Raw genomic sequence first — 18882 nt, forward strand, 5'->3', positions numbered from 1 at the left:
ACATGACACATATTGACATCTGTCATAAGCATTCAGTAATGCCCATGATAGTGTCATGTCATAATTATGATGTTCTTATGACAGTCTCATGATGCCGCTGTCAAATAAAGTGTTACCTATTAACCCAAATAAATCAACAAATAAGCCGCACTGGACTATAAGCCGCAGGATTCATAATGACGGAAAAAAGTAGCGGCTTATAGTCCGAAAATTAGGGTCTGTGGAAAAGTGGGAATTAATTCCATCTGAAGCAACTTTCCCGCATTACTTAACTCAATGCTTTTCAACCTTTTCTCATTCACGGCACGTTTTTACATTGGAAAAAATCTCGCGGCACACCACAAACCAAAAATGTTCCAAAATTACTTTCTGTCCAGTATATGTAATAATAAAATAATTTCTCAATATTCATACTTACTCAGTGTGAAACTTGAGCCTGTTTAGATGAACACAAAGCCGATATCCTGGCAGGAATCTTCAACAGCTCTCATTCTGTCTCTGTTTTTAGTTTTAATAACAGTTAGGCTTGGGAAAAAAAAGTAACTCTTTGAGGGCTTTCTCATTTACCTTTGCAGTTCTTCTCAAAAAAGTTGCCTGTTTCTCTATGTTTTTACAAAGGCGAACCAAATAGTCCATCGACTTGTTTTGAAGCTACAGATGTTTCGTTCTGAGATGACGTTTGATCTTGCTTGGCACCATGGTGCTGTTGGGGAGCTGCTCGTATCGTGTTCAAGAACTGCTAGAATTTCTAGCCATCAGCCACCTTGTTCAACAATGTGTTGGAATAAAACACAGGGGAGAGGATTTACAGTCGTCACATATGGATAAAATGGAAAGGCACTTTTTGTATATCTACACTTGACGAGTCTGATGTACAGTAGACGTGCTTTGGTCCACATTGTCCCGGACAGCAAGGCGGCTGATAGCTAGAAATCGCAGCAGTTCTTGAACGTGACCCGAGCAATACCTCGCTCATCTGCACACGACCAAAACCTTCTACCTCCTCCTTCCTTCCTACTGCAACTCCGACGTAAAAAAAAAAAAAAAAAAAAAAAAGGCAATATTGGATAATTTCTCGTGACACACCTGACGATCTCTCACTTGTGCCGCGGCACACCGGTTGAAAAACACTGACTTAACTGACTATCCTGACACACTCAAATATCCCTTTGTGGTGACAACTTTATTTTGACAATGGAAAGCCATACACCTTTTCACCCCAACGTGTCGTCACATATGCTTCTTGATGCCCTTTGATTGTACTACTTCTAAACAAACATACATACCGTAAGCATAAAAGCGTAATTGTCTGTCCTATTTTAATATTAAAAAAAAAAACACACACACACATTCTTTCGCAAACACATTGATTTTTTAATATGTTACGACTAAGGCTATTAAGCTAACAATACAGTTTATCACAAAAGTGAGTACTCCCCTCAAATTTCTGCAGATATTTAAGTATAAATTTTCATGGGACAACACTGACAAAATTACACTTTGACACAATGAAAAGTAGTCTGTGTGCAGCTTATAAAATTGAGTTAATTTATTTTCCCCTCAACATAACTAAAAATATAGCCATTAATATCCAAACCCCTGGCAACAAAAGTGAGTATAGAAATAGAAGCTACGTACATCCCTAAATGACCAAATTGAGTACTGCTGGTCATTTTCCCTCCAAAATGTCATGTGACTCGGTACAGGAGTGCTGTCAGCATTGGTGCAGAGATTGAAGAGGTGGGGGGTCAGCCTGTTAGTGCTCAGACCATACGCCGCACTCTACATCAAATTGGTGTGCATGGCTGTCACCCCAGGAGGAAGCCTCTTCTGAAGACGGTATACAAGAAAGCCTGCCCGTCTCATCAGACCATAGAACATGGTTCCAGTAATCCATGTGCTTTGTTGACATGTCTTCAGCAAACCGTTTGGAGCTTTCTTGTGTATCATCTTCCGCTTCCTTTGGTCCCTTTAGAGGTGGCTACTCCACCTTTAGGCAATTGTGCTATCTTCTTTCTGTACAACTATTTCCAACTTCCACTCAATGTGCCCCCCTAACCCAAACATTCTCATGGATTAGAAACAAAAAACAAATAAACTATAGTTTGGCAGCACACTACGCCCCATGTAGAACTAAAAAAAGTTATCCTTTCATCCCCAAATATAACACATTTTTGTTGTTGTTCTTAGTGCAAGTTAGCGGTCAATCTCTTATTAGTGTTTTTAAGTCTATAGTGTGTTGTCTGCATATGAGTTGTAATGTTCCAACGTTTCATTGCGAAATGCTTGAATGACTTTTAGCACATTGCCCAACTGCAAAGAAAAACACATTAGCTCACTGTCAACTGTGATTGTGGCTGTGTGTATTTGTGAAGCATTGTGACACCCTGCAACTAAAATCCCACAGCTGGCCATGTAGTAACATTTCCATGGCAACCACAAAAATGCATCCCTAAGTCACTCAGTTGCAACACAGTCCAGGTCCCTGCTGTATGGCCTTCATTCAATTATAGAATGATCTTGAGCAAACAATAACCCTGCAAGCCACAGCTGTAACTTATCTAAAAAAATAAGTCAGAAATATTGGAAAAACATCCGGCGAAGTCTTTATCAGCAAATACAGTGGTACCTCGACATATGACCGCTGCGACACACGATCTTTCCGACATCTGACGTAAAATTTGATTCGCCATTTGTCTGCACATCCGACGACATGTTCAAAATATGACGATTTATGACAGCACTGCAGTTTCTTTGTTTTGCCGGAAGACGGACGCACAGCGGATTTTCTTGTGAAAGAAAACACGGGTTCCAAGTAGGGCTGAAGCTATCGAATATTATAGTAGTCGATTAATCGATGGACTAGTTAGTTCGAATAATCGAGTAATCGGATAAGGAACATGAAAAATGAAAATATCTGAGCTGAGCCTCAAACGGAATAAAATTAATTTAAAATTGAAGATCTATGTAAAACAAAAGAACAATTGGCTAACTTACATAGAAAAAGTCCGCTAGCTTAAATGCTATAAAATGCTAAAGTTTTTTTTTTCAATGCTTTTAACAAATGGTTCAGACACATATTCCCACAAAAAACGGCTAAATATACCTATAAACTAAATTATAAATGCATTAAAAAACATTAGCTCAAACAAAAACTTAGCTTACGTTGGTCATAACAGGGAGCAGTTGGATTCAGCCATGTGAAAAGAGGCAGACCAGAGGGCAGCGTATCCACCCTAATCAATAAAACTCAACGCAAACACTTTCAAAATAAACCATGACAACGCCACTTTAATTAAACGAATACTCGAAGCAACAAAATTTAATTCGAATATTTTTTTCTAATTGAATATTCGAGTTAATTGATTAATCGTTGCAGCACTAGTTTCAAGGTTAGTGCAGTTGGTGAAAAAGGGAAAAGGAGACGCTTACCATTGAAATGAAGACGGAAATGATAGAAAAAATATGAGCGTGGTGTGCACATCCCTGAACTGGCTCGACTATATGGCCATAGAATGTCTATGATCTCCTCCGACCTCCTTCACCAGTTTTTGTAAGTTAAGGTGACAATTATTATTGTGGTAACATCGCCAAATGGATTGCCGGCTTCGTCAGGTTTCTAATCATTTATTCAGTCAACTTGTGCAACACAACACGCCTACTGTCCGCCGCAGTTGACGCCAGAATCAAAACATTAAAAGAGAAAGTAAAATTTCTACCTCACTCTCTATCTCACTGTTACGTCAGCCACACGATGCGTTCAGCTACAGCACACAAAAACCTTCCGCCACATTAAACCCGATTCATTATATTATTACAGGAATTATTATTATTATTATATGATTCCGATTTTTATTTATAATTCATTCGTTTTGTTATGTGTTATTGCCATTTGTAATAGTACCAGCAGTATTTATTAGGGATTTAGTGTAGGTTTTTGGGCTGTTGAACAAATTAATAAATTTTCATGTATTCTTATGGGAAAATCCTGCTCGACATACGACCATTTCGACTTGCAAACAAGGTCCTGGAACGAATTAACTTCGTATGTAGAGGTACCACTGTAGGTGGTATATGCTATTGCCACTAGAGGGCAGTACTATCGTTCTTGTTGTCCTCACTCTCTGGCCAACCTGTCATCTTAAAACAGCTTCATCCTGGATTATTCGCCTTCATTTTGTATTTGATAGCTCATCCATTATACATAAAGGCCCTCTCTGGTCACACAGAGTTGACAAACCATTGATTTACAGTATTAAGCATCACAATGACACACATTCGTTGTTTTGCTATCGATCTCTTTGTTATAAGATTAAAAGGAAAACAAGGCTATCGTTTGGCCTTATTTTTTTGTTTGTTTGTTTGTTTAAAAACATTCAAATAAATATGAGTAATGTGTGTCTCATAGTGAATAATTTGATTTTAGACTGTATCACCCTGTACACTTGGTTTGTTTATGGTGACTGTACCGCGACCTGTCTGTACTCTCTTAGTCAAGGACCCCTCAAGTTGCTTATCCATTTCCTGTGTAGGGCCTCTGCCTGTCTGCTGAGTTCCACACATCTGGAACTGGAACCCTCCCTTATGCCCCCATCGACGCATGCGTTCACTGACACACACCCACATCATTCTCACACGCAGGATGAGGGATCACAGGGAGGTCATTGCTGTATGTGTGTTAAGTTAATATACAACACGAATGAGGTGTGTTCCATTGTCAAGTTGTCAGTTCTCGTCTGGAAATCTGTTCACTGCTGAGAAATTGTGACATGTGCAAATTCGTCATAAATCATTGATTGCCAAAGTAGTTCCTGGTCTTTTCTGAAACATTATTGGTCATGTCTGCTACCTTGGAGACCATTCAAACCCAATGTTAACATGAAGAGTTCATCAGAGATAAGTTTGTCTTCTGACTCCAGTGCTCAATAAAGATGAGGATACTGTATAAGAATTATGCATGCATTCATACATCCACGTGTCCACAACTGTATGAGTGTGGCGCTTATTTTCTGCACTGCTGGATGCACACGATTTGGTTTCAGCTTGGTTGAGTTTTCACCCTCCCTTAGTAAACTCAGTGTTTCCATGGTTACCCTGTGAAACAAGCTGCTTGGCTGCATCAGCGTTGTGAATTATGAATGCATGTAAATGGCACAGAACATATACATGCATAGATGTCACTGAAGCTTCCTAGAATGTGTTAAAACTATGTGTACCATGGTCAGAGTATGTTGTGTTGGTCTTCTTGCCCTTTGTAAAAGTAGAAGTTAGCTCTTCTGCTTCCACTATGCTTAACAACATAGGGAACTGAATAAGATATTACTTTCGAGCGATGCACTTTCTGCTTACTTAGCCTGAAACTAAGGGGTATTATCGGTCTTTGGTTTTCTAACCATGACGACGCTCCAGTGCCATTAATTGGGTGTAATTCAATAGACCTTGTCATTTACCTCCCAAATTCTGTGCGTGTGGCAGTGAGCCTGTGATTGTGCGTCGGTGTGCACGTGTCTTTGTCTAAAGAGTATGTACTCTAACCCCATCTGCTGGCCAACTGAAACCTAGGCACGGAAGCACACAAACCGAATTGAAGTGTGAATTGCAATCTAATTATTTTGTTGGCTCTCCGATAGAAGAATGTGCACACAGAGGGATTCCCTCATGTTGAGAGGCAGATCTATTATACTATGAGTCAGACTGATATCTACTAACTTTGCACTCCTCCCAAAAAGCAACGCAGCTCTCTGCCCCACCCTGCTCACACACAGTGTGAGTGATGATCATATCTCTATGAGGTACTCCAAGCAAAAAGGAGTCAACATTGACAAAGTCATTAATAGTGTGAATAGAGATGAACAAATATTATACAGCTGAATTGGGTACACCAATATTACGCCTACAGGTATTACAAATACAAGAAATGTTGACATTACACTACAGCAGTCTTAACTGAAATGAGGTCAGGTAAAATGAATTGGATGTCTATCACTATCACTAGGATATTTGAATGAAACACACAACTCTTTGGGTTGAAATGCAAAAGGCTCAAAGTCCCATTATATAGAGTCATGTTAACGCTTGTGTTGTGACTTGTTCCGCATACATAAAATTATACATATATATACTAGTATATATACGTATACATAACTTGCAATTTAATGCTCATATGTGCCATTGTCCAGAAAGTTTGTCAGGGGGTATGTTGTTGTTTGTGGCATTTCCTGATGTTGACAGCACACGTGTCGCGCTTGTCAGTCCCAACTTTGCCCAGCCCCAGCAGGCCTTGATGACTTCATGCACTTCTCCTTGCAGTCTTTCTGCTCAGTGTAGCGTGTAATCAATGACTTGCCCCGTCAATATAGAAACAGCACCCCTTACCATCGCTCTCTTTCTATTGTAATAGCACCACACCTGTGGGAACAATAAATGATTCTCAAAATAATAAATTTTACTCTGTATTATTGTTTTTATTGTAAAATAGCTGAAATTATCCGGCCCCAAAAATCAACTTTCTTGCCTGGGTATCAATTGACTTTTTTTTTTTTTTTTTAATGTCTCCTGTGTGTAGCCTCTGGACATATGGCATATGACTTCCAGCCTTGATATGAGTGTGTTGAGTAGACATCAAGCAAGTAAGGTGAAATAGTGAAGCATGATGTCATTGAAGAAAGATTGTATTCCACGTGACTGCTATTTGTCAGTCACCACATGCATTGCCAACACCCATGAGCTTCCCACCAACACATTCACTCCACCGACGGTCAATAACAGCAAAGAGTTAAAATTTAAATATTGAATGTTTAAAGTGGATCCAGTCCCCTGCATATTTATGAGAATTGTGATGTTGTAGAACAGGGATTCCCAAACTATGGCCCGCGGGCCGGATACGGCCCGCCTCCACATTTGGTCTGGCCCCCTGAACATTTTATTTTTTTATTTATTTTTTTATGTATTATTTTTTTTACTTGTGTTATTTATTTCCTGGCTTTTTCTGTGAAGAACCCAGAGAGGGTTATTTGGTTATTATCTATTTAATTAATAGTGTTGTTATTATATTATATTATATTATATTATATTATATTATATTATATTATATTATATTATATTATATTATATTATATTATCCTTATTTAACTTACTGTGTGTAAATCTGGGGAAATACTTACAAAACCTAACTGAAATCTCTAACTATTCTTCAAAAAAGAGCAATACGTGTTATTCATAAGAAAGGATATGTGGACCATACTCATTCACTTTTTTTTTTTTATTCAAAGATTTTAAAATTCACTGATTTGGTTGATTACCGAACAGTACAAATTATGTTCAAGGCAAAAAATAATAAATTGCCTGGTAATATTCAACAATTGTTTAATTTAGAAGACGCGCATTATAATCTAAGAAGGACATTTAATTTTAAAAGGATTAAGAACAGAACAACAATGAGAGGTTTCAGCATATTAGTTTGTGGCGTAAGGCTATGGAATGCTCTGAATGTAGCGTTAAAAGAATGTCAAAAATATTTATCAATTCAAGAGAATGTTTAAACAGTCAATATTTCAGTGTTACATGTGTGAACCTGTGCAATGGGGGTTTTGAAGTTTGTATTTATCTTTTTGTGTTTATTTACTTATTGATTATTTTGTTATAATATGCATGTACAGTTTTGAATTATATTGAGGTACGTCTTATGTATAAAATTCATTGTATTTTGAATGTGTAGGGCTGGGGACCTTATAAGCTATGCTTCTTCTCACTCCTTTTCAGATGTTTTTGTTATTTCAAATAATAATTTTTGTGTGTATTATTTTGTCTTAACACCTGAAATAAAATTCAATCAATAAAATCAATCAATATTATTTATATGATATGATATATGATATGATATGATATGATATGATAGGATATTTACTTTTGTTCTGTGAAGAATCCAGAAAGGGTTATTTGATTGTGGCTTTCTGAAAAACAATATTTTTTTACATTTAGGTACTCCTGCAATCGTCACACTTTTTCTGTTACAAACTGACCCCGGCCCCTCATCAGAGAAGGGAAAAGTTTTGTGGCCCTCACAGGAAAAAGTTTGGGGACCCCTGTTGTAGAACATCAAAGATATGGATCAATTAAAATGGCTTGGAAGATCACATTATGAGCACTTTTAATGCAAATTGTCGTGCAAACACGGTAAAATGTCTCAAAAAGAAATGTAAAAAAAAAAACACAACAACAACAAAAAAAACACACGAGTGCGACTTTAAATAACCTTAAATAACCTTAAAAAATGTTTCACAACTTTTCGGGTTTTGTCATTGCTGATGTAACTGGCACCATCTGTAGCAACAGGGTGCTGCTGGCAAATAATAGTGACATTAATCTGTGTGTCTGTATAAATGGCACAATGGAGGTGCCCTCACACGTACACGTACACGCACAGTAATACGCAAACACGTGAACAGAATCAACAGAGAGTACCATATGGGACAGCGGGGGGATTTGCAGCCTTACACCCACCCCCATCCCTTTCCTGACACCTCCCTTTTGGACCCTCTTTTTCTTTTTGTTTTCACACACTGTTGCAAGAACAATTTATTGCTCAAGTCTTTTTAGGACACAGCATGTCTTCAAGACAAACAGCCTTAGGGCTACTTACTCTGCTAAATAAAGCATATATCTGTATTCTTTATCTCTTTCTCGTCTGTGTCAACACAGACAAGCATGCATGAATTCATGTTTGCACACTTGACATTAGTGTTCAAGTTGACTGCAGTCAGTTGTTGCAGGAATGCTTGGATAAGACGCCTGTCGGCTGATTTGTTTAGTTTGAAGAAAGGCTATATTCGTACTCTGAAACATTCTGTCATGAACAAAAAGCACATGTTCTGTTTTACAGTTTGGGTGGCTTTGACTGGTTTTGCACCAAAGGTCCCAATGGTAAATACATTTTAATGTCTGTATCCATTTTTTCCTAAATCACATGAATAACCCAATAAGCATCAACAGCATGCATTAACAAAACAGAAGTGGACATCCAACTTTTCCTTGTAACGGTTATCCTCACTCGGCTTGCGGGTGTGCTGAAGCATACACAGTATATTAATAATATACGAGGGGCATTCAAAAAGTAATGTACTCAAGTGCATTGATTGTACAGGATTTTACAAATCTTGTTTGTATTTGGCACAAACATGATAGGACACACCTTTTTGCGATTGTTATATGTGTTTGTTCTTATTTTCAGATTTTTAAAGCTTAAACTAGCTTCCCAAAATGACTGCCCCTCTTGAAGCTCGACAAAGGTGGATGGGCGACCACTACGGGGCTTATCGGTTATGCTAGCTTTACCCACCTCTTCATGGTATTCAGTAGAGATGGAAATTGATACGATTTTTACGATTCCAATTCCATTATCGATATTGCTTAACGATTCGATTCTTTTTCGATTCTCTTATCGATTCTAATTTTGGGAAAAAGAAGAACAAACATTTTGATTGGCATCAAGTTTGTTTAAGCAGAAGTCACAACCTTACAAACTCAAAACGAGGTCAAAAGAGGCCCAAAGCCTCAATGTTAACTGTGGCAATAAGTGGCAAATGCACAAGAATGTGTAACATTTTACTGAAACATTTTTCTAATAGAAATAAAAAATATTGGTATATATTGGCATGTAGGTCGTTGTTCTGCCTTTGGCAATATGTGTTAAAGCAGGGGTCCCCAAATTTTTTCCTGTGAGGGCCACATAACTTTTCCCTTCTCTGATGAGAGGCCGGGGTCAGTTTGTGACAGAAAAAGTGTGACAATTGCAGGAGTGCGTAAATGTAAAAAAATTATTGTTTTTCAGAAAGCCACAATCAAATAACCCTCTGTGGAGTCTTCACGGAACAAAAGTAAATAAAATAAAAATAATGATATAATATGATAATAATAAATAAGAATAGCACTATTAATTAAATAGATAATAACCTCTCTGAGTTATTCACTGAAAAAGGCCAGGAAATAAATAACACTACTGAGGGAGCAAAAAACAAAAAAAATTCAAAATGCTCTCTGGAATTGTTCAGGGAGCCGGACCAAATATGGAGCCGCGGGCCGTAATTTGGGGACCCCTGTTTTTATTTACCTGTATATTGAAATGCATGCCTTTTAGTTTTTATGGTGCTTTCACGCTCAAGTGGTGGCGCCCTTACGCTTCACGCAAAGAAGAACGCGCTCACGTGAAGAAGAGCGCGCTTACACGCGAAGAAGAAGAAATGCCGCATCCAAGCGAGTGAGCGAGTTAGTGAGAAAGGGAAACACTGCCACGAGCCTACGTTCTTTTTTAATGTTTGTAAAATATCTACAGAGGCAACGCCTGTATGTATCATCTTCTGTGTTGTTGTTGTGTGTTACCACTCGCGATCGGACACTTAAATCCAGTTGTGTAGTGGTTTAAACGATGTGCTAATGCTAGCGAACGCATGCTAACTGTTGCTAATTGTTGTTATTACTGTGTTAGCAGCTAATCATCGCTGATTTACGTTGATGCAAACCTGTTGGTTATTGGGGACGAAATTGATTTGTTTCATTTCTATTTTTAGTTTCAAGTGATTGTTGAATAAAGTCAGCAAATTATACCAACGTCTTCTGCATCGTCATTTGGGAGTTTAGCTAGCTGTATAGCCAGGACTGAGACTTAGCCTCTCTGTGAGGACAGCGCAGTCGTATTCCCTCCCGATGCAGTTATCTCCACCTTGCAATGACTGCAAGTCGCTTTGTTGTAATTTTTCCTCGTGAAGTGAAGACACACTTTCGAGCGTTTGAACCTACGTGCTGTCATTATTATGTTTACGGCGGCAAAGCTCGTGCTAAACTATCGTAACCTTTCATTTTCACCCTTTTTCCTGGTGAAGTGTAGCCAAACTTTAGAGCGAGTGGTTCTTGGCGCCATGCTAGTTTGATGCGTCTGGACAACAAGACACGTCACGACGCAATATGCGTCTTTAGGGATTGTTAAAGGGATCGTTAAGGCTTTTTCATTGTGATGTCGAGGCCTCGAAACACTCGGAACCGGTTCAGAATTGGAATCGGATTTCGATTCCCATCCCTAGTCTTCAGTACTGTTTTTAAATCGCTGTACCCATCTTTTTACAGTACTATAGTCTATGATATCATCCTTGTAGACATTTTCCAGCCGGTTGTGAATCCTCAGAGGGGTTTCTCCCTCTGCAACAAGGAATTTGATTACAGCTCTTTGTTTCTGACGAGCTTCAAGAGGTAAAGCCATTTCGGAAGCAAGTTTAAGCTTTAAAAATCAATTTAGCCAACTTTCAAATTGTCCGATATGCATGTGTGATACATCATTGGAAAGCTTAAAATCTCTATTTTCTGGGGGAAGAAAATTTTTGAACAGGAGGGCATTTTAAAAATAAAATATTTTTTAACAGCAAAACCCCATCTGGAGGTGAGAGCACGCGAGAGCAGAATTACAGACGCCATGACTTTAACGAGATATTATTGCGTAGTTAACTTGTTTCGATCCAAAAACCCCATGTAGCATACATCGCCATGTGTCAAGACACAGCTGTGAATGGCCACAGCCGGATTTTGGGGGGATTTTATGGGTGAAACATGGTAATATAACAAGGGTCGCGATGCAGAAATCACAGACATCAAGGAGTGGTCGAGATTTTCTTTTTCATATATTTACCCTTTAAAAAATTTTTTTTTCAAAATTTTTTTGTTTGGATCGATTATTTATCATCTAACATATAGGAGAAAATGCGACAGTAACAAAAAAAAATACAGTTAAGCAATAGTTATGAGGTAGATATCCGTTGCTTTACAGATGCCATTTTTTTCATTGTGACATAATTTGTTTAAAAGTTTAAAATATGTGAGTGAAATTTTTTTTTAAGTCGATTTCATTTTTAAAAAACGAAATATGAGACATCAATTAATGATTCTAATCTAAAAACGACAGACATTTTGAATAATAAATATAATTAATTAGTTTCATGGCTGGGTTGAATCAAAAGCAGTTGCGCGACGTCTGTAAATGGGGGTTTTCAGGGTAAAATCGACAAATTAAAAATTGTTCGGCAGCTTAATATGCCATGAATCTGCTTTGGCAGCATATAGACATGTTGTTCTATCAAACACAGCAGTTGTTTTGGCTTAAAATACAGCAGTTTCTTTTGAAGGGGAGTGCAAGAGCAGAAACTGCTTTTTCAGTCTTGTCTGTGTTTTCCGCCATAACTATTTACGTAAAAGTAAATTGGATTGGGCTTACATTTACCACTTTTGATTCAAATTGTAGTCACATAAGCATGACTCAACTGGCCACCGACAGCAATTTAATTTTTAAAAAAATAGTGATGGATATACTCGTCATATAACTTGGCTATATTTAACCGGAAATACTTTCAGTATTGTTTTGATTTACAGCAAGTGTTGAGTGTCAAGCTGGCATTGACCAGCTACACAGTGTACCCAATGAACTTAATAATCTTTTAGTTCCTTTGATTGTACAGTGGTATAGAAAAGTATCTGAACCTTTGGGAATTTGTCACATTTTTGCATAAAATCCCAATCAAATGCTATCTGATCTTTGTCAAAATCACACAGATGTAAAAACAGTGTCTGCTTTACCTAAAACCACCCAAACATTTGTAAGTTTTCATATTTTAATGAGGATAATATGCAAACAATGACAGAAGGGGGAAAATAAGTAAGTGAACCCTCTGCCTAAGGAGACGTAAAGAGCAATTGAAACCAATTTTTACCAAACAATTTAAGTCAGGTGTGTGCCCAATCACTGATGAGTGGTTTAAAGCTGTCCTGCCCACTATAAAACACAGACCTGGTAAGAATTGTCTCAATGAGAAGCATTGTCTGATTGCATCATGGCTCTGTCAAAAGAGCTGTCTGGAGACCTGTGATCAAGGGATTGTTGATTTGTATAAAGCTGAGAAAGGATACAAAACCATCTCTAAAAGTCTGGATGTTTATCAGTTGACAGTCAGAGAAGTTGTCTACAAATGGAGACTGTTGCTTCTCTCTCAAGGAGTGGCCATCCACCAAAGAAAGTGCCAAGAGTTCAGTGCAGAATGCTGAGAGAGGTAAAAAAGAACCCTAGAGTGACCGCTAAAGACTTATAGAAATTGCTGATACAGACCGATATCTCCGTGCACACATCAACTATTTGTAAAACTATGGCCAAAAATGGTGTTAGTGGGAGGACTCCACAAAGGAAGCCATTGCTGTCTAAAAAGAAAACCTTGTTGGCCGTTTAATGTTCGCAAAAAGGCACTTGGACACTCCACAGACGCTTTGGCAAAATATTTTGTGGACTGATGAAACCAAAGTTGAATTGTTTGGGAGTAACACACAACGTCATGTGTTGAGGAAAAAAGGAACAGCTCACCAACATCAACATCTCATCACCGCTGTGGAGAATCATGATTTAAGGCTGATTTGCTGCTCAGGGCCTGGACAACTTGCAATCATTAATGGAAGAATTCATTCAAAAGTTTATCAGGATGTTTGAAGGAAAACCTGAGGCCGTCTGTCAGACAGTTGAAGCTAAAAAGAGGATGGATGGATGCTGCAACAAGACAATGATCCAAAACACAGAAGTAAATCAACTTCAGAATGGTTTCAGAAAAACAAAATACATCTTCAAGTCCAGACTTGAACCCCATTGAGATGCTGTGGCATGACCTAAAGACTGTGATTCATGCAGACATCCCAGGAATCTGACTGAACTACAGCAGTTTTGTAGAGAGGAATGGGCCAAGATTAGTCCTGATCGATGTGCCGGACTGATTTGCAGCTACAGGAAGCGTCTGGTTGAAATTATTGCTGCTAAAGGGTGGGCCACAAAATATGAAATGTGATGGTTCACTTACTTACCCCCTCCCCCATGCCATTGTTTGCATACTATCCTCATTAAAATATGAAAACCTTTAAATGTTTGGGTGGTTTTAGTTAAAGCAGACTGTTTTTTCACCTGTGTGATTTTGACTTGACAAAGATCAGATCACATTTGATGCTGATTTTATGCAGAAATGTGAGAAATTCCAAAAGGTTCAGATACTTTTTTATACACTGTATTAAATATCAAATCCACGTTTAGTTATGTGTTACTTCCCTTATACGTATTAGAAATGTCCCATTCAAGAGTAATACATTGTCACTTAAGCCATGCAGTTTCCCTGCATCTCATATAGATTTCCTTCTTCTGAGCCCATGGCCCATCCAATCCCCTGAAGCCCTTGTCACAACTGCGCTTGCCTTGAAGCCACCTGCTAAGGCCTGCTAAAACTCTATGGCAACAGGATGGCATAATCCCTGATACTTCCTGGCTTCCTATGATGTCATGCTTGAAAAGGAATAAGAGAACTGAAGGGCTTGCTCTCTATATATATATCTCCACTATAGCGTGTGTTGGGTAGACCCTCACATAATTCAGAGGGATGCGTTACCATGTCAACAATATGAATGAGCAAAGACAAACATAGTGGCTTTGAGGTGACCAAGCAGTGCAAAGGTCATGGCTTTGGTCTCGACCACCAATTTCACCACATTTCCTTTAAGGAAAGACACCAATCCCTTTCTTCCGGTAGATGTTGTTATGACTTCATCGTACAATTTTAAGCATTGGGAATAATGAAAGTGGCTTAAAAACAAAAGTCCCTGTGAGAGACAACCAGTTAGTAATTCACTGCTATGCAAACAAGCCGTAAATCATCATTAAATTATTTTGCCAGTAGAAAAAAAAAGCAAGATGCACACCAACACATGAAAATATCATGCCACGATAAAGTTATCAAAATGATCACTGTTTCCAGTAGGAGCTAAACAAATCAAAATATTAGGTAAGATTGTGCAAGAGCCGATGCTATAATGTGGAACAATTAAAAAAAAATACAAAGAAATCTAGTACTGTAACTCTTCTTCACGGTCTGATTTGGTTTGTTCTTCTTCTTGGTTATCTTCATATTGCTCTTCCACGTGAGTTCATCCCTTATCATTTTATTGGTAAACCGCTGTATTCCTCCTCTGTATAAGCATAACCCACATATATAAACAAACAGTTCTCTCAAACATCACCATCCAATGAATGCATTGTAATATTCCTTTATTTCTTACTCTTCGATTTAAAAAAATAAAAATAAAAAGTGAAGCATGCATTTCTATGTATAATGCAAATAGATGGCTTGGGAAATTGCTGAAAGGGGACTTTTTACTTACAATTAAAACTCCTAGCGTCAACCATAATGCAGAAGCTTTGCCTGCTTAAATCTTGCAAGATTCTTTTTAGCTCTTTCCACAAATCCTCCTGTGATGTCAATACAAACATACAGTAAGTATCACGTTTAAATACAGTACATTAGGAATTGTATTTTTTGCTTTATTTGTAACTGTGGACAGAGCAATTAAAAAATCCTTCTGAATTGAAAAAAATTCAGAGGCTTGCCAGTATGTGCTTGATATTTGGTGAAGGAACCACCAACATATTATTAATTAATTCATTCATCAAGGCTTGTTTCCTGGGTAGAATAAGCCCTGTCATTGTTAAGAACAGGTTTGAGGAAATGAGCTGGTTAATTCCCCCCAAAACTGGTTCTCGCAGTAAAAAAACAGGGAAAAAAAAGCCCCACCTCCACTCGACCCCATACACACACCAATACCTACACACAATCATTCATGCCCTGCTTCTACTTTTGTACAAGCTAAGTACTTGCTTAGCTTCACCACAGGGGGTAAATGAAACTGCACGGTTGAAGATGGGCTTTTGGAGCTTTGGATAAAAGCTTCCTCAAATCTACACTAACACATGCACATATATTTGATATACACACTAATGAGCCTTGCAACTTTAAACAAAAGGGTGTGACGGGGGTTTGTAATGCGCATAACAATACACCTTGCTTCCCTTCTACTTCACTCCCACTGTGTCATTCTCCAGAGTTGTTCTGACATTATCTACACATTTCTTTCTGCCCTCCTGCCATTCTGCCTTCCTGTTCTCCTCATTACGCCATTACTTAATCTTAATCTCACACTTACCCACGCCAAGAGCACCACTGGACCCAACAGTGTGTGCAGATGTTTCCAGATGAGAAACCTGAAAAATATTTGATATCACCCATTTGTTTATGTCTTTTTTTCTTATTTCCTGCATCAAAATACAAAGCACGTTTAGCTGACAATACTGTTATCCGGAAGATCTAAAAAAAAAAAAAAAAAAAAAAAAAAAAAAAAACCTCTGAAAACTGATTTTCAAAGTTTTGGTGGTCCTACTGTTTCGGATCCTCCACTTAACTGCAAAAAAACCTAACAATCAAAAGCCCCTTTCACAAACATATCACGGTAAATTACCGTGTAAGGGTATGCGGGATTTACTCGCGCCATTGCTTTCATGCATGTAGAGATATCCCGGGAATGACGCGGGTTGGACGCTGTCAGACTTGCCTGCGTTTTTATAACCCGGACATTATGTCATTTTTGGTCCGCATCAGCTGTCACAATCTTGGTCCGTCTTGTGTCTTATCTTTCCATTCCAACAATAATTTACAGAAAAATATGGCATATTTTAGAGATGGTTTGAATTGCAATTAATTACGATTAATTAATATTTAAGCTGTGATTAACTCGATTAAAAATTTTAATCGTTTGACAGCCCCAATTTTTATAATTAATGCTGTTAAAATTTTGTTTTATCACACAGCTAGTGTAAAGTGCAGACACTGGTAAAATGAGTGGAGCTGACATAACATGATGTATTTAGGAAAAAGTCAAAAACTTACATATTCTCAAATGTGCCGAATAAATGGTAATTAACAAATTTTGACCATCAATACCGATGTTCATAATTTAGCACAAAGGGGAAAAAAAGTAAACTAGTTCCTCTCTTTTATCAATGTGATGCCATCAAATTTAACATCAATTAGCTAGACAGCAGAAATGCTTCCCAATTAATTTGTAGTTTATGAATACAGTGGCACCTCGACATACAATCGCTTCAATACACGATATTTTAGACTTCCGACATTAAATTTGACTCGCCATTAGTTTCCTACATCCAATAACATGCTCAAAATACGACGATTTATGACAGCGCCGCAGTTTTATTGTTTTCCCGCAAGACGGACGGATGACCGGCGTATTTTCATGTGAGAGAAATCAAGATGGGTTTTAAGGTTAGTGCAGGTGGTGAAAAAAGGAAAAAGGTGACACCACTGGAATAAAGATGGAAATGATAAAATAATATGAGCGTGGTGTGTGCATCCGCGAACTGGTATAACAATACAGCCAGAGAATGTCTACGAACTCAACGGGCCTCCTCCGAACTCCGTTCCCTCTTTATAAGTTAAGGTGACAATTATTAATTATCGTGGCAACATCGCCAAATGAATCGCCAGCTTCGCCAGGTTTCTAATCTTTTATTCCTTCAACTTGTGCAACACAACACGCCTACTGTCCGCCACAGCTGACCCCAGCAGCAAAACATTAAAAGAGAAAGTAAAATCTCTACCTTTCTCTCTATCTCACTGTTACGTCAGCCACACGGTGCGTTCATCTACACCACGCAAAAAACTTCCGCCACATTAAACCGATTAATTACATTATTACAGGAATTATTTTTATTACATAATTCCATTTTTTAAAATAATTTATTTGTTTTATGTGTTATTGCCATATGTAATAATACCAGCAGTATTTATTAGGGATTTAGTGTAGGTTTTCGGGCTATGGAACAAATTGATAAATTTTAATGTATTCTTTTGAGAAAATCCTGCTCGACATACGACCATTTCGACTTACAAACCTGGTCCTGAAACGAATTAATTTCGTATGTAGAGGTATCCCTGTATATGAATGGAGTTTCCCAATTGACTAAACATTAAATTAAAAAAATTGAAGTTGTGTTTTTGTTGTTGTTTGTTTGTGTTTTTTTTTTTCTTTTAATTAAAAGCAATGGAAAAGCCTCTCAATATTTGGCATCTTGTGGCCCTGTATTGAGTTATACTTGGATGGTTTTTTTTTTTGTTTGTTTGTTTTTTAACATGGATGCGAGCAAATCCGGGGCGCGTAGTATACATAGGTACTAGTAAATATCAGCTGTGAAAATGTGATTCTAGGGGTGCAAATTGTAATCAAGAGCGTATTACAATGGACTAGAGCCTGTTTCAACATATTAAGGAATAGAAAATACAAATATCTGTTTTCAAATATCAGGACAAAAAACGAAAATGAAGAAAAAATACAGATTATCTGCCCGTAATATCAACTTTATTACACTATAATGAAGTATTGTTAAATTCATGTGATCATCATCTGTCCATCAGTGGGCATTGATTGACCAACTCTAATCTGGATGTTCAGTCGCTGACATGGTGGCGCTGACACCCAGCTGTTGTCCTCCAGCTGTATTTATATTTTCACTGTTTACAGTGCACTCATTTATTTAGCCAGGCCGCGTGTCTGTTCCAGTCACTACCAGATGTATCCTGTGATGCACTGTTTTGGGTTCTTCCCCTCTCCACTTTGAGGAAGAGGAAAAATTTCTCCATTTGATTTTGGTCACGTTGAATCTAGAAGTGTTCTGCTGTGGTGAAGCGCGTGATGGCTGCTATTACCATCTTCGTAAATACACTTGTGTGATGAGTGTGTGTTTATATGTGAAGTGTGTGTTCCTTGTCTGATAAGGAGCGAAGAGCTTTCCCAGTTCTCTTCCCTCTTTCATCAGTTGAGGAGTGACAGGTTCCCAGGGTCAGATAAGTGACCTTGCATGTGTACTATCATTACACCGTCGCATCAGCGCCTAATTATACTCCCTTATACAATAGTTACACCCCCAGTTTACTGTGTGGTCTTACTGAATGAAAAGGTGGTTAGTGGGGAAAGAGG

At 38.0% G+C, this 18882-nt stretch overlaps 1 protein-coding gene across 3 annotated transcripts in view; it reads left to right on the plus strand.

The window, feature by feature from the left end:
* The window catches only part of LOC130932140 (neuron navigator 1-like), a 118632-nt gene that overhangs the window by 46616 nt on the left and 53134 nt on the right, over positions 1–18882 (plus strand). The window lies entirely within an intron of this gene.

Source organism: Corythoichthys intestinalis, chromosome 2, assembly GCF_030265065.1.
Source record: "Corythoichthys intestinalis isolate RoL2023-P3 chromosome 2, ASM3026506v1, whole genome shotgun sequence".
NCBI lineage: Eukaryota > Metazoa > Chordata > Actinopteri > Syngnathiformes > Syngnathidae > Corythoichthys > Corythoichthys intestinalis.